The sequence below is a fragment of the Plectropomus leopardus genome, chromosome 11 (genome assembly GCF_026936395.1).
Source record: "Plectropomus leopardus strain MGB_pleo_1.0 chromosome 11, ASM2693639v1, whole genome shotgun sequence".
NCBI lineage: Eukaryota > Metazoa > Chordata > Actinopteri > Perciformes > Serranidae > Plectropomus > Plectropomus leopardus.
The window spans coordinates 31,896,718-31,909,216 of NC_142186.1; the positions used below are offsets into that span (position 1 = coordinate 31,896,718).

Here is a 12,499-nt window from a genome sequence, read left to right on the forward strand (position 1 = left end):
TCAATTTTTCCTACAAGTTGATGACAGACCAGTATCACGGCAAATCATTCTTACTGTAGACCACCAACATTACAAGAAAACGTGTGATTTGAGGAAAAAGTACATATTTTAGGCATCACAAACATACAAACACCCATCACCTTCTCACAGAGCTCCACTGGCAAAGATGAAATCACAATCTTTTTGCATAATATTTCATATATGAATCCATACATATTTTATCAGTGCTACCGGATGTAAATCTACAAAAGCTGATCTTTTAAGGAGCAAATATGCGTCCACTTGTCTTTCTGACAGAGATTAATTTTAGAAACATAGTGTAGTATTAATAGTAACTTACTGCACTGTAAGCGACTCCGCTGGGAAATCTGGGGCACAGAATACTACATTTGAGGTGTCACTGTAAGAGAAGAAAAAGAACACAAAGAGCAGAAATGAGGTAAGACAGAAATAACCTGTGTGCACAGAACACCAAATAACTCAAATATTCATGCATGCTATACTTTGGGACGAGTTCAGTTCAGTCCAGCTCAGGTATGGGAAAGATTTTTTTCATTTGACCCATGTTCTGTCTGAAAAGTCACAGCCCTGTAACAAGCTTTCTTACTTTGTAGCTGCTGGTTGAGCCATTTTTCAAAGGTCTAACAAGCTCCCCTGTGATGTTGTATTTGGTAATTTACCAGTGCTCATAGAACCAGGGTCACTATGTGTAACCTTTAGGCAATTTCACCCTGTAACAGGCTCGACAGGCTGAAAGGGGGAACAGGAATCAATTTTGGGTTAGCCAGAGTCAAGCCACTAAGCAGAGAATTGTTATAATAGTTATTTTCTTCCATTCTCAACTTGCTATGTTTGGAGGACACTTTTGCAAAATGACAAGAGGCCAGGGGCCAGTCAAAGCAGCCTCGTACATGTTTCTAGGATTTTTGGATATTTCTAGGATTTCAGGACATTAGGGGCTGAAGAATTATCACTGGTACTTTTTTTTAAATAATAACAATCTCTGTTCTGATGCTGTTTTATGCACTCTGGCATTTTATGTAAACTAAAAGTACAAAAACAACTCCCAGTGTGAATCACTTCATTTTCATTGTGAGTTAGACAATGGTTGGGGGGCCCCCCAGCACTCGAGGGGCCGTAAGTTGAGTATCACTGCTTTAGACTAAAAAGTAGAAGAGCTGAGATGAAATTACCAGAACAATCACATGATAAGTGATGAGACTTGTGTTTGAATATCGCTTTGTGTTAGATGTCAAAGCGCCGACATGTTTGTTTGGCATGTCCTATTTTAATGAAAGATGACGGAAACGGTGATCTCCGTTTAGAGCAAATCAAAACAGGCACCTGAGGAGCATCTACAGACTGCGTGTGATCGACTGCTCCACAGGTTCACACCTTTAATGGACATTTTTCATCATATAATCTCTGCAATTTTCTCCATAATGCCTGCAGAACACTTTCTCCATCATCAGCACAATTACATTTAATAAAGCTCCGTCTATAACGCACTATGCTTGATGTCTACACTCGACACCAACCGAGATTCAGAGAGGATGCCATTACTTTATTTGGGGCTAATTTTTTTTTTTTTTAAATGCCATGTTATTGTTTTTGTGGGGGAGGGTTCACAGAATCAAATGTAAATATGAGGCATCCTGGTAGATTTAGTGGAGTTATTGGCTTTGCAAATGTTTGAATAACTCCTCAAACACTTCCTGCTCTCCACGGGCTTCGGCGTCTCATCGCAGCTTTGGAGCTAAGTGATCGTTTGGCTAAATGAGGAGCCCCTGACTCCACATGTTTGTGGGAGCCATAATGGCACTGTACTCTCAGCAGGCTCGCGCAACACCGCACCAGAGAATGAGGAAGACTGCTGGGCCTCCAGCATGCCGTGGCCCCGACTCATTCCTGTCCTCCTATGGACCCATTACTCTGCTCAACGCTGATGCTCGAGCAGCAGCGAAGCCTCGTCCTATGGAACCATTAGTCTGCTGCACACAGACAGTAAAAAAACTCAACAATGTGGATTCCAGATGCGGCAAGATGGTTCCCTTCCTGTTTGTTAAGAGCTGCAGTTATTTTGCATCTCATTATTGCGATGTTGTGCTGCTGCAAATGCCGGGTAAACAAATATTAAATAAAATAAAATAACAGAGAAAAACAGGGTGGATTTGAATGGGATGGCCACAAGTGCAGTAAACTGTTTACACCGGTCTGACTGAGAATGTTTTGACATTTAACATTTCATTTTGGTCCGGTAAATAATCTGTCAGTATGGTCAGTACAGTAACAGGCACTTACTGATATTTTTGTGGTACTCCTGATGAGGAAATCTAACTCTAGATATTTTTTTCCCTCACATCCTCCCTTTGAATTTGAATGGTTCCCCACTGAGATGTGCTGCAGGATGCCCAAGACCTCCAAGATTAAATATTTAAGAGGTCTTTTACGCCAAACATCATCTCCCTGAGGAATTTAGTGTCCTGAGTTTACCAGTGAAGCATCTTGTTTGTACACAAAGAGGCGTCTATGTTTTAAAATATCTGATATTGTGCTGTGTAGGTTGTATTTGTGGTTAATGCTTTATTTGAGGACAAGAGTCTACAGCCAATCAGCCATGCCAACAACATTTTGTAATTGTACTGGTAGTTAAATGCCACCTCATGGTAACATGCCTGCAGTGATTTTTGCGTAAAACTTGAACGATATTTTTGGTGATGGACGTTCAAAACATTAGCAGGTTTATTTCTATTGCAGCCGTCATTATTTCCAGTCAAAGGTGACACAGACGTGTTAAGTAAGAAATAATAGAAAGGCAAGTCCGACCTGGGAGCGATCACATAAAAGTATCCAGGTCTTTTGATACATCCATGGTAACAGAATAGTCCAAATAGCGCAAACAACAGAAACATGCTGACAGAGCTAACGGTGTTAATCAGTCATTAGGATATCGGAGGATGGCCTCTATACTCCCACAATAATGCTGTTCAGCCACAGTGGACACGGGGACTCACACGCACGAACACGGCCGGACCGTCTACAGCAACAGAGAATAGAGGAGCTCAGATAACAACACACACAGGTGAAGCATGACTTCATTCTCTGCTCATTCCTCCATTATATCTTTACAAATCAAACACCGGTTTGCTGCTGCGTTAATGTTCTGAATGATGTATACAGCTCTTTGGAGGAAAAAAAATTAAAATTCTCGAGACATCTTACGCAAAAATACAAATGTCGAGCTCATGAAAAGGCACATGATCTCCAAAGTCAGTCGGATAAATCATCTGTGAGATTTCAGTCTGGACCAAAGTGTTGATCCACAGTGCCGTCACTTGAGCCTCACAGCTAAAACTAAAACATATATTTCCACATATGAAGACAATTTTGTTACTATTCAGTTCTATGAAGAAAAAAACATCTATCACTATATCTGGTGACATTATGCAAAAATATTATAGTTGAAATACAATACAAATGTTAAAGGAAAATAGTTTTCGGGGGACTGGATGGATTGCCTTTAAATTGCACAAAATTGGGGTAGCCTTTGGCAAAAATAAACCCTAACAAAAAAAAAGTCTACAATAATGTTTGTGATCTGAGATGGTTTACTCAGTATTGATGAAAATGAATAATCCTCTCTCTGAGCCACTGAGCTACAAAACCACAAAACAAAAGCTTTAATCTGGACTTTCACCAATAGACAAAACCCACAGCTGCTTCCCTGGCAAATAATCCTGAAACTGTTTTTGTGGAGTTGAACTGTAACACGTTTACATCCCAAAATCAACCCAACTCACTGACAGTAGTTCTCCCACTCCCTGTCAGCGGGGCAGCTCCTGAATTTATCTCTCTTAAATATTTAAAATCTTGGCTCCTTTGTTTCTGGGCTTTGATGAGGGTGTTTTCTCCAGTATTGACAAATAACTTTTTGTCAACAAATGCTGTTTGTTTTACTTAGAAACTTAGAAAAGAAAAAAAATATTTAAATATGTGACCAAATGTTTTAAGACATAAAAATACTATGCTTTAATTCATCTTTTTTTGTGTAATGATTTGTTCATAAAAATATTTATGTCTTCTCCCTCATTAAAAATAAATAATTAAATAAATCCAGAATCTTTGAATGTGCAAATAACTGCTGGACACAAAAATGTCTCCTTTTGTCCTCAGTGTTTGTGCACTGAAGGTTTCAGATTTCTTCTCCGGCTGCCCTAAAGGCACCCTTGTTCTCCGTATATTAACTCGTTACCTGCAGCAGTTCAACCTGCTGCTACTTTTATTTTTATTTCACTGAATTTTTTAACTCTAATTTATTGATTAACTTATTTTTTGTGTTGTGTAAAGGGGACAAGCAAAGTAAGAATTTCATTGTATGGTCTAAGCCACTGTGTTTTTACTGCACATATGACGAGAAGCTTCTTATCTTATCTTCTTATCTTATCGTATCGGGCAGATGCGGTAGGTGCCATCCGGCTGTCCATTGGCGTATAGCAACGCCTCAAGTGGTTCTGTCCAGCCGCGTTCTCACCGAACGCTGTCATGCGGCGTTTCATGTGCACACAAACGTGCCTTGTGCCGTCGTGCTCTCACACCAAAAGCACCGACAAAGCGGCGTAATGACAACGGGCTGGATATTTCACCCTTTCATAGAAAACTTTCTGAACAATGAACACTGAATTAATTCGAACTGGGAGAAGTTTCAGCTGATTGCAATATGCGATACTCACCACTAGATGCCACTAAATCCCTCTAAATTTGAGAAACTGCTTTTTCAAGGCTGCACTTTGGACAACGTCTTTCCTAAACTGCAGCCAGGAGTAACTATTTAAATCTTAAAGACTTAAACACCAAGAGAGCATGTCCTCTGACATCAGTACACGGCAAAAAACATGCTCATGTTTGTCCCCTCAGCCGCTCTGTGATGCTTCATAAGACAGAAAACCAATCATACAGCGTTTTTATCCGACAGAACGCTCAGTTTCCTCTTTAGAAGTTTGTCTAGTCACTTCCTGGTGGTAAAAAAATGAAGATATCCAACACCAGGATGTAATTTGGGTAAATAAGAGAAATCATTAGTGTCTCAGCTGGTTGGGGATGTGATGCTCTCCTTTGCTGCAGCTCCCCTTTGTGCTTCAGGCTGATAAGAACCGAGTCTTCTCAGGTAAAATCTTTGCCAAGAGGAGCTTTAAGCATCTATCAATTCAACACTTGATTGACACAGTTTGGATCAAACTTCCTGGCACCAGAGTCGGTCATGTTGCTCTCCATGACGTGATCGGTCTTTTGGAGACCCTGAGGGTTTTCCTTTTGGCCTCCAGCCCAACAACACAACCTCCCAGGTGGGCCGGTGGACACGCCCAGCTCCCTCACCGGGGCGTCCCAGCAGCTCGGTGCAAACAAAGCCCTCTGACTCCTTCATCCCTCGGGAGAATACCTCTCTGTTTCTCTCTCCTGCTTTGCTATGAAACAAATGATTTTCTGTAGCTGATGACTGAGGAACACACGCCCGCCGTATGCGTTCTTGTGTGATCCGCAGACAATCAAACAATGGCTTCCTCCTGTTGTTGTCACTGCATCTTGTTCTGCCTTGGCAACATTCATCTTCCGACATTTTTGCATTGTTGTTTTTTTCTATTGTTTATGGTCAATTTTGCAAATGAACGTTTATTCTTCTGCCTACTGAAAATTGAAAGACTATTTATTTGCTTTGTTTTGTAACTTTTTTTCTGATGCTGGGTTGTTTGGTGAAAATAATTTTAAATGCACAATAAAGAATTACAGTCTTTGAATTTTCCTCAAATCATAAATGGTCTTTAGAAAATGTCATCTTTTGTTTAATGCTTGGTTTGATGGCTTGATGGCTGGTATGTAGAAAATGATAGTTTTCTTGGCAACAATGCCAAATTTTGGCAACTTTCATGAAACCCAGCAGTGTTTTTAGTCAAATCTAAAGTTTGTCAAGAACAAAACAGAACTTATATTCTAAGAAAACAAACGTGTGACATTTGAACAACTGAATTTGCTAAATCTGACACATGACAATGTTGTGAAAAAGTCAGGTAAAAGTTTTGAAGTCCCCCCCCTATTCAAAAATGTGTTTGTATTGTTACTTCACATGAAGTTTGACTTCCACTTGCTGCATCTGCAGAGTTTGAGACTATAATCAAAATTTCACATTCATCTACTGAAGGAGAAAAGTTTTACCATAAATCTCGATTAAAGGCGTACACACATAAAAGATGACTTTGTGACTCGTTGTGAAAATGGTTTTGTTTACCATTTTCATGAAAAGAGTCCATATAAATGTTCAACACATTCATATCCCAACTGGTCACATGTTGTCACTGAGCAGTGGACCTCCACATCTACACATTATCCGTCTATGCCTGCTGTTTCCTGTGCACGCCACGCGTTCCATTCAGCCGCATTCTCACGTGACACCGCCCGTCCGCATATCATGTGCATGTGGCAGATACCGTCCACAGATGTAAAATAACACCGTGACCTGTTCTGTCCGGCCAAGATCTCACCTGACGCCATCCGGAGAGGTTTAATGCACACATGAGAGGTGCCTTTTGGTGTTGCGCACTTATGACAAAAGCACTTTCGAAGCAGTGCTAATTTACATATGTGAAACGAGAGCGGACTGAACCCTTATGTGGTGTTCACAATCCCACAAGCAGAACTCTTTTGAAAGCTCTGATTTCAAAAATACTGGTTTCAAAAATGGCTGCAGTGCCAAATGCAAGACACAGGGGGAGAATGCTGACAGCCAGGGAGGTAGAGACAAGACAAGCAAGAGTGCAAAAAATGCATCTTTGCATTTTGTCTCATATCGCAAATTTTCACAACAAATACAACAATAAAACGCGCTGGACTCAGCGTGCAAGGTTTCTGTGCATAATGTTTTTTTGTTCGTTTTTTCAGATGGATTGTAAAAATGCATCTGAAAAAACTGGACTCAGTTTGCAAAGGCCTGCAGAGTCCGGACACACTCAGATTTTTGTGCCCTCACATCCATTGTTGTCAATGCAGACGCTTGGAAGGCGCACTCAAACGCAAAGCATTCCCTTTTTTCTGCACCCTGAAATAAACAAAAACACTGCCTGTTCAAGGTGGAAATATCACACCACCGTGTCGCCTCATCACTCTTTATAAAAGGTACAATCACGAAATGGAGGGGCGGGGTGTCAATGTCTTGCCTTTAAATCAGCAACAAAGGTAATAAAAGCGCCAAATGGAGGTCTATGTAAAAGGGACAGTTTGCAGGACAGGATCACTGGACGACATGTTAGAAGAGTGGCCCACCAGAGGAGATTTAAGAGATTTAAGAGATTTAAGAGATTTAAGAGATTTGAAGATTTACCTGTGGCTGTAATTTGGGGAAGACATCACAAAAAGCAGCCTTAAAACATAACCATTTATTATATTTTATTAAATTTTCACAGAATCAAACTCATAATATGCAAGTTTTTCTAAAATTAATAAATAAATAAACAATGCTATAAAGAAATTGAAGTGATGTATTTTCCACCACTAACACAGTGCTGTCCAGTGATACACAACTAAGGATTTAATCCCCAAAATGAGGGGAAAAAGTAAGTAAATATTGGTAGTGATCAGATAACAGGCACTTCTTGATAAACAATAACTCTTTTTACCCAACAAATGTAGACTACGCCCTCGACAGAACATGACTCTGCCATCTCCTACAAGACGCTCACATCATATTATTAATTTAATGTCAAGACAACACGTTCAAACACAAAATAAAACAAGCCTTTCAGTCCCGTCAGATTCCTCCTTCCTTTGCTCGCTGTGTCGAATGTTTAGTTACATGAAAGGAGGGAAGCCGCCTGTTTCCCTGTGGAGCGGTAACATCTCTATTTGTCCTCCCCGGGGACCAGCACTTGTCAGCGTGCAGCTCTACAGAGATAGATCCCTCCTCTGACTCTGAGGGAAATCACCTCGTTTGTTTTGTGTCAATCCCCTCAAATCCTACAGCGCCATTGTGCTCCGGCTGCCTCCGCCTCCCCCGGCTCTCCCCTGAGACTACAGGCCGCATTATGTCTGTCTTCACGTGAGAAAGGTCAGCTTAACAATACACAGAAATACAGTTTACACACCTTTTTTATGCTAAAGGGTAACTACTTCACATGTGAATAAGTACCATTGCCATCCATAATCCTTACTTGTGATTGGCTGACAGAAATCCATTAAAGCTTTATATCAGGACATGTCAAACACTGACCTGACAGGAAAAGCACAGTTAAATTCCTCTTATAAATCTGTGCTTTACAGCTGTATTTGGTTACTTTTATAAGAATAACTTTGTCTCATATTTGCTAAAACTGTCACAATATTCACACTAAAGTATGTGAGACAGATTATCCTTGAAAAAAAACTGTTCATGTCCCCAAAAATTGCTTCAAATGGCCTTACAATCAAGATTCTGTTACTGCATTGAACTTTTTCTCACCTAAAATGTTTTCAGAAACATATTTTAGTGTACTGTTTAGCTGTAAAATGAGAAAGTTTGCTCTGGTGGGTGGTACGTGATGCTTCTCTCGACTATGTGACTGTCTGTCTTGACTGATTTTTTTCCCCACTGCTTATCTGTCTCATGTACCTCCTTTAGAATATGGTGACACTTTCAGCAAAATGATAACAACAAAAAAATGCGAGTTACTACCATCCTGATGACGTGGGATCAACATCCTGTTTCACTCTGCATATCAGTCTGGACTCGCTGCCGCCAAAGTCACTTTCCAGAAATTAAAATTTCACTGGTGCCAATCGGGACCAGAACCATAGTTGACAACTTAACCAGCCAGGCTCGCAGATCAGTGGACTAATGGGGGCCCCCAAAACAACAAGCGCTACCCCAACATTAGTAAACACAACAAATTAAGTTATTGTAGAAAGAGAGTCAATAACAACAATTTGACAAGAACAACAGCATGCACTTGCTGAGCTTCTCACAGGAAAAAACGTTTTCACCAATTGGATTTGTTAAAAACTTGACATATTAACTGGAGAGGCAGATACAAGAGGCTGCAAAGCTGAGAATCATTGCCAAATCTCAATGCTTCAGACAGACAACAAGGACACTGCCAGCGTCAGTGTATAGCGAAAACTTTATGAGGATTGTTGTCGTCGAGGTAAGACGGCTCATACAAACTAAGTATGAAGAAATTACCTTTTGTAGATCTATTATTACTGTCTAACGCAACAACATAGTTTTGTAGTACAGGTTAGTACTAATGTTAGGAATGGCTGAAGCAGTTTGTCTGACAGTGCAAATACTTCTGCCCACTGAAAGTGTTTGGGGCAGAAGTGAGTCCAAACTGACACTGAGGAGCAAAACCGAACGTCAGGATGGTCCCATCAGGCCAAGTCATACTGGCAGCAATGTGGATGTGCAACAGTTGTTTAAAAAAAAAGGTTTTGATGTGTAGAGATTTGCCGGAAACTCCACATCACATATTGAAAAGTTGATAACATCCATTGTATATAAAGCATGAACCAACAGGCCCTGAAGAATTTCCGTATCGTGGGATTCAGTGGAGAGCTGTAGGGTCCAGTAATGATCTAATGATCTTTCAAAAGACTAAGAGACCGAAAACACAGCAACAATTCTTACATTAAATGTTTCACTTTTGTTGCTGCTCGGTCTTTCGTTCACAGGACTACAGCGTTTTGGGGGCCTGATAAAACAAACTGTTAAAACCGAGTTCTAGAGAGTAATCTCTTAAAAATACAACCTCTTCTGTCGCTGTGTAAACTGGCAATGTGTGGATCCTCTGAAACGGGTGATGTCACGGCCACACTTTACACATGCACATAGTGTTCGTCTTTGGTTTCTCATCACAAAGTTACACCGCCAACTGCTGGCATGGCATGCATACTATAGCTTTTAGGTTGTTTTTGCATATGTGTGTACACGATGATTGTTATCACAATGTTATCATGCGAACACAGATTTTTTTTTAAATGTAAAGGATGGATTTCTTTGTTTTTAGTAGGGCCATTCTTTTATAAACGTCACCCAAAGCTCATGGGAAATGACAAAATAAAAAGATGCAAGAAAACAGTATTTCACTGAACGTATGGACAATTAGCAGCTTCAGTAAAATGTATCCACATTGACATTCAATAGCTCATATTGGCTGTGGCCAACTGTATGTGTTAGTAAACTGTCAATCTTGTCAGCTATTCGCACCTTGGTGAACATCAGCTGGACTCAGCAGCTGCTGCAGCAAAGAAATGTTTTCTTGGTATACTTAATTTACCAGCTCATAAAAAATAGGTAGTGGCTGGCAGAATCACTGCGGCTGGTTCATCGTGTGCTAAAACCCACAAACTTCATCAAAATAATGCAGAATTACTTGTCATTTTTGGATGAAACACCTGAAAGTGTATGTCCAAGTGCTGATTGCATAAGCGCACTAATTCAAAGCTGATCAAACCTTTGAGATCTGACTTTGACACTGACATGCTCAACACATACCATTAAAGTTGACAAGCTTTTCAGTGTACAGTATATGCAGCTCCTGTTGACAGTATGTGGCGGCACAAACAACACCAGGCACCTCCAGCAGAAATAATAAGCATTGTGGAGCAGTGTACCGAAGCAGGTGCAAAGACGCCTACTTTTTCCACCCCCATCTCTGACGAGCCCCCATATCACACGCAGATGTTTCCCATCAAAGGCACCCACAAACCTCTCCACCCTGAGTATGTAAACCAAGATAAGGACCCATTCAAGCACAGGGACTCTGCAAACTGCACCTTGCTATTGAGCTTTTCTTTCTTTTACAATACGCACTTCAAGACGGCGAGCCTTTTTTTTTCTTCTTCTTCTCTGAGGGGTCACATATGCTTTAGCGCCGCGAGCAAAACATGTAGGTAGGATGTCTGTGATAGGCATTTGTAAATTGACAAGAAAAAGGGATAATACCAGAGTGGTATTTGGATGCGGCGGGAAAAAAAGCAAATGATTGAATAACAGTAATTAAAGCAGTTATTCGTTCGGCGAGCACCTGCATGAGGGATGATATTGCTCCTTAATTCAGCTCAGTTTAACTTCTCTCAGCCGGTGGTTCCAGCATCGCCTCATTAATCGCTGATTGGCATCGAGCTGTTCACAGGAACAAACTGTTTACTCTGTCTTGCCTGCTTTCTCTGGGCTGCACGCGGCGACTGCCTCTCTCAAATGCAGCATTAAGGCCTATTGTACTGAATGGGGCCAGCGCCGCGCTTTTTACATCTTCTTTTGTGGACGATGTGATAGGGCTGATTTGTATATACATATACAGCAGAATAGGTATTACTGTAAATCACACAGTATATTTTATGCGGTAATTTTTACATGCACTGCAGAAGTTTGGGGTGAAAAGGTGCATTTAGTAAAAACTACATTTAGTCCAGGTGGCTGACAGTAAACTTAGTTCAGTTGCTTTTTATTTTAGAAGTTTGAACTTTTGTAAATAATGTTTATTGAATTTAAAAAACATAAATTCAGAATACTTTACTTAGGCAGGACAGCCTAATGCAAAAGAGTCGCATAAATCAACTTGTTCTTAATCCTCGGGTTTCAAATACCATCGCATTGTAATGCCCCCGTGTGAAATCCACAACAAAGGCAGCCTTTAACATCTTAACGGGACGCACCAGGTTTTCAACAACTCCGATCTAAACCTGTGCATGACAAGATTTGACGCTGACATAACTGACGCAGTATTAAGTGTAAAAAAATGGACTTTCACTCAGGAGACCACTGTTTGTGTCCAGTGTGACACTAAAAGTCAATGTTTTTACGAAACATACTTTTACATATGGTCATCGTACACTGACATCACTCGTGATGTATTAACGCCATGTTACATTAATGTTACAAACATACTTTTTTTTAACTTTTTTTTCAACATTAACCAGGTTACAGTGTGTTTCAGCTGTGTTTTCTGCACATTGCAATGAGATGTCAAGAGGCTTTACAATTCGTCAGTATTTGACATGACAATGTGTGGCATAAAAATGTAACATCACAAACAAATTGCCAAAATAACTGTTGGCATTGTATGTTCCTATAAATCACATTACATTTGTTTGTTTCATTCATTTTAGCTTCACGTTTCTTTACGATTTAACTATAAATGTTATAATGACAATGCTATGCTATGCAGGAAGCGTCTAGTTGGTGAACATATTGGAGCATTTAGCTGTTAAAGTGTCTGCTTTATTTCCCTCAGGAGTTGGTAGAGACCAAAACAGAGAGAAAAAGAGAGTTAAAATCAGACAGAAATTTGTCAGGTGGACAGAAACATAATTCCAAATGACGTGTGAATCTAACTTTTGGTTATTTTTTTTAGACTGTTCTGAAGTTCTTCCCTCCAGTGGCCAAAACACAGTACTGCTATTACTATATTTTATCATCGGTAACAGTAGAAGTGAACAGTGGATGTATATATTTACAGATGTGGAATAAGTTTAGGAA

At 40.2% G+C, this 12,499-nt stretch overlaps 1 long non-coding RNA gene across 1 annotated transcript in view; it reads right to left on the bottom strand.

Moving 5' to 3' along the window:
- The window catches only part of LOC148188314 (uncharacterized), a 112,497-nt gene that overhangs the window by 49,064 nt on the left and 50,934 nt on the right, over window positions 1-12,499 (bottom strand). The window contains exon 2 of the long non-coding RNA XR_015778082.1: window positions 341-400. This is a non-coding gene — a long non-coding RNA (uncharacterized LOC148188314). The remainder of the gene's footprint in view (window positions 1-340; window positions 401-12,499) is intronic.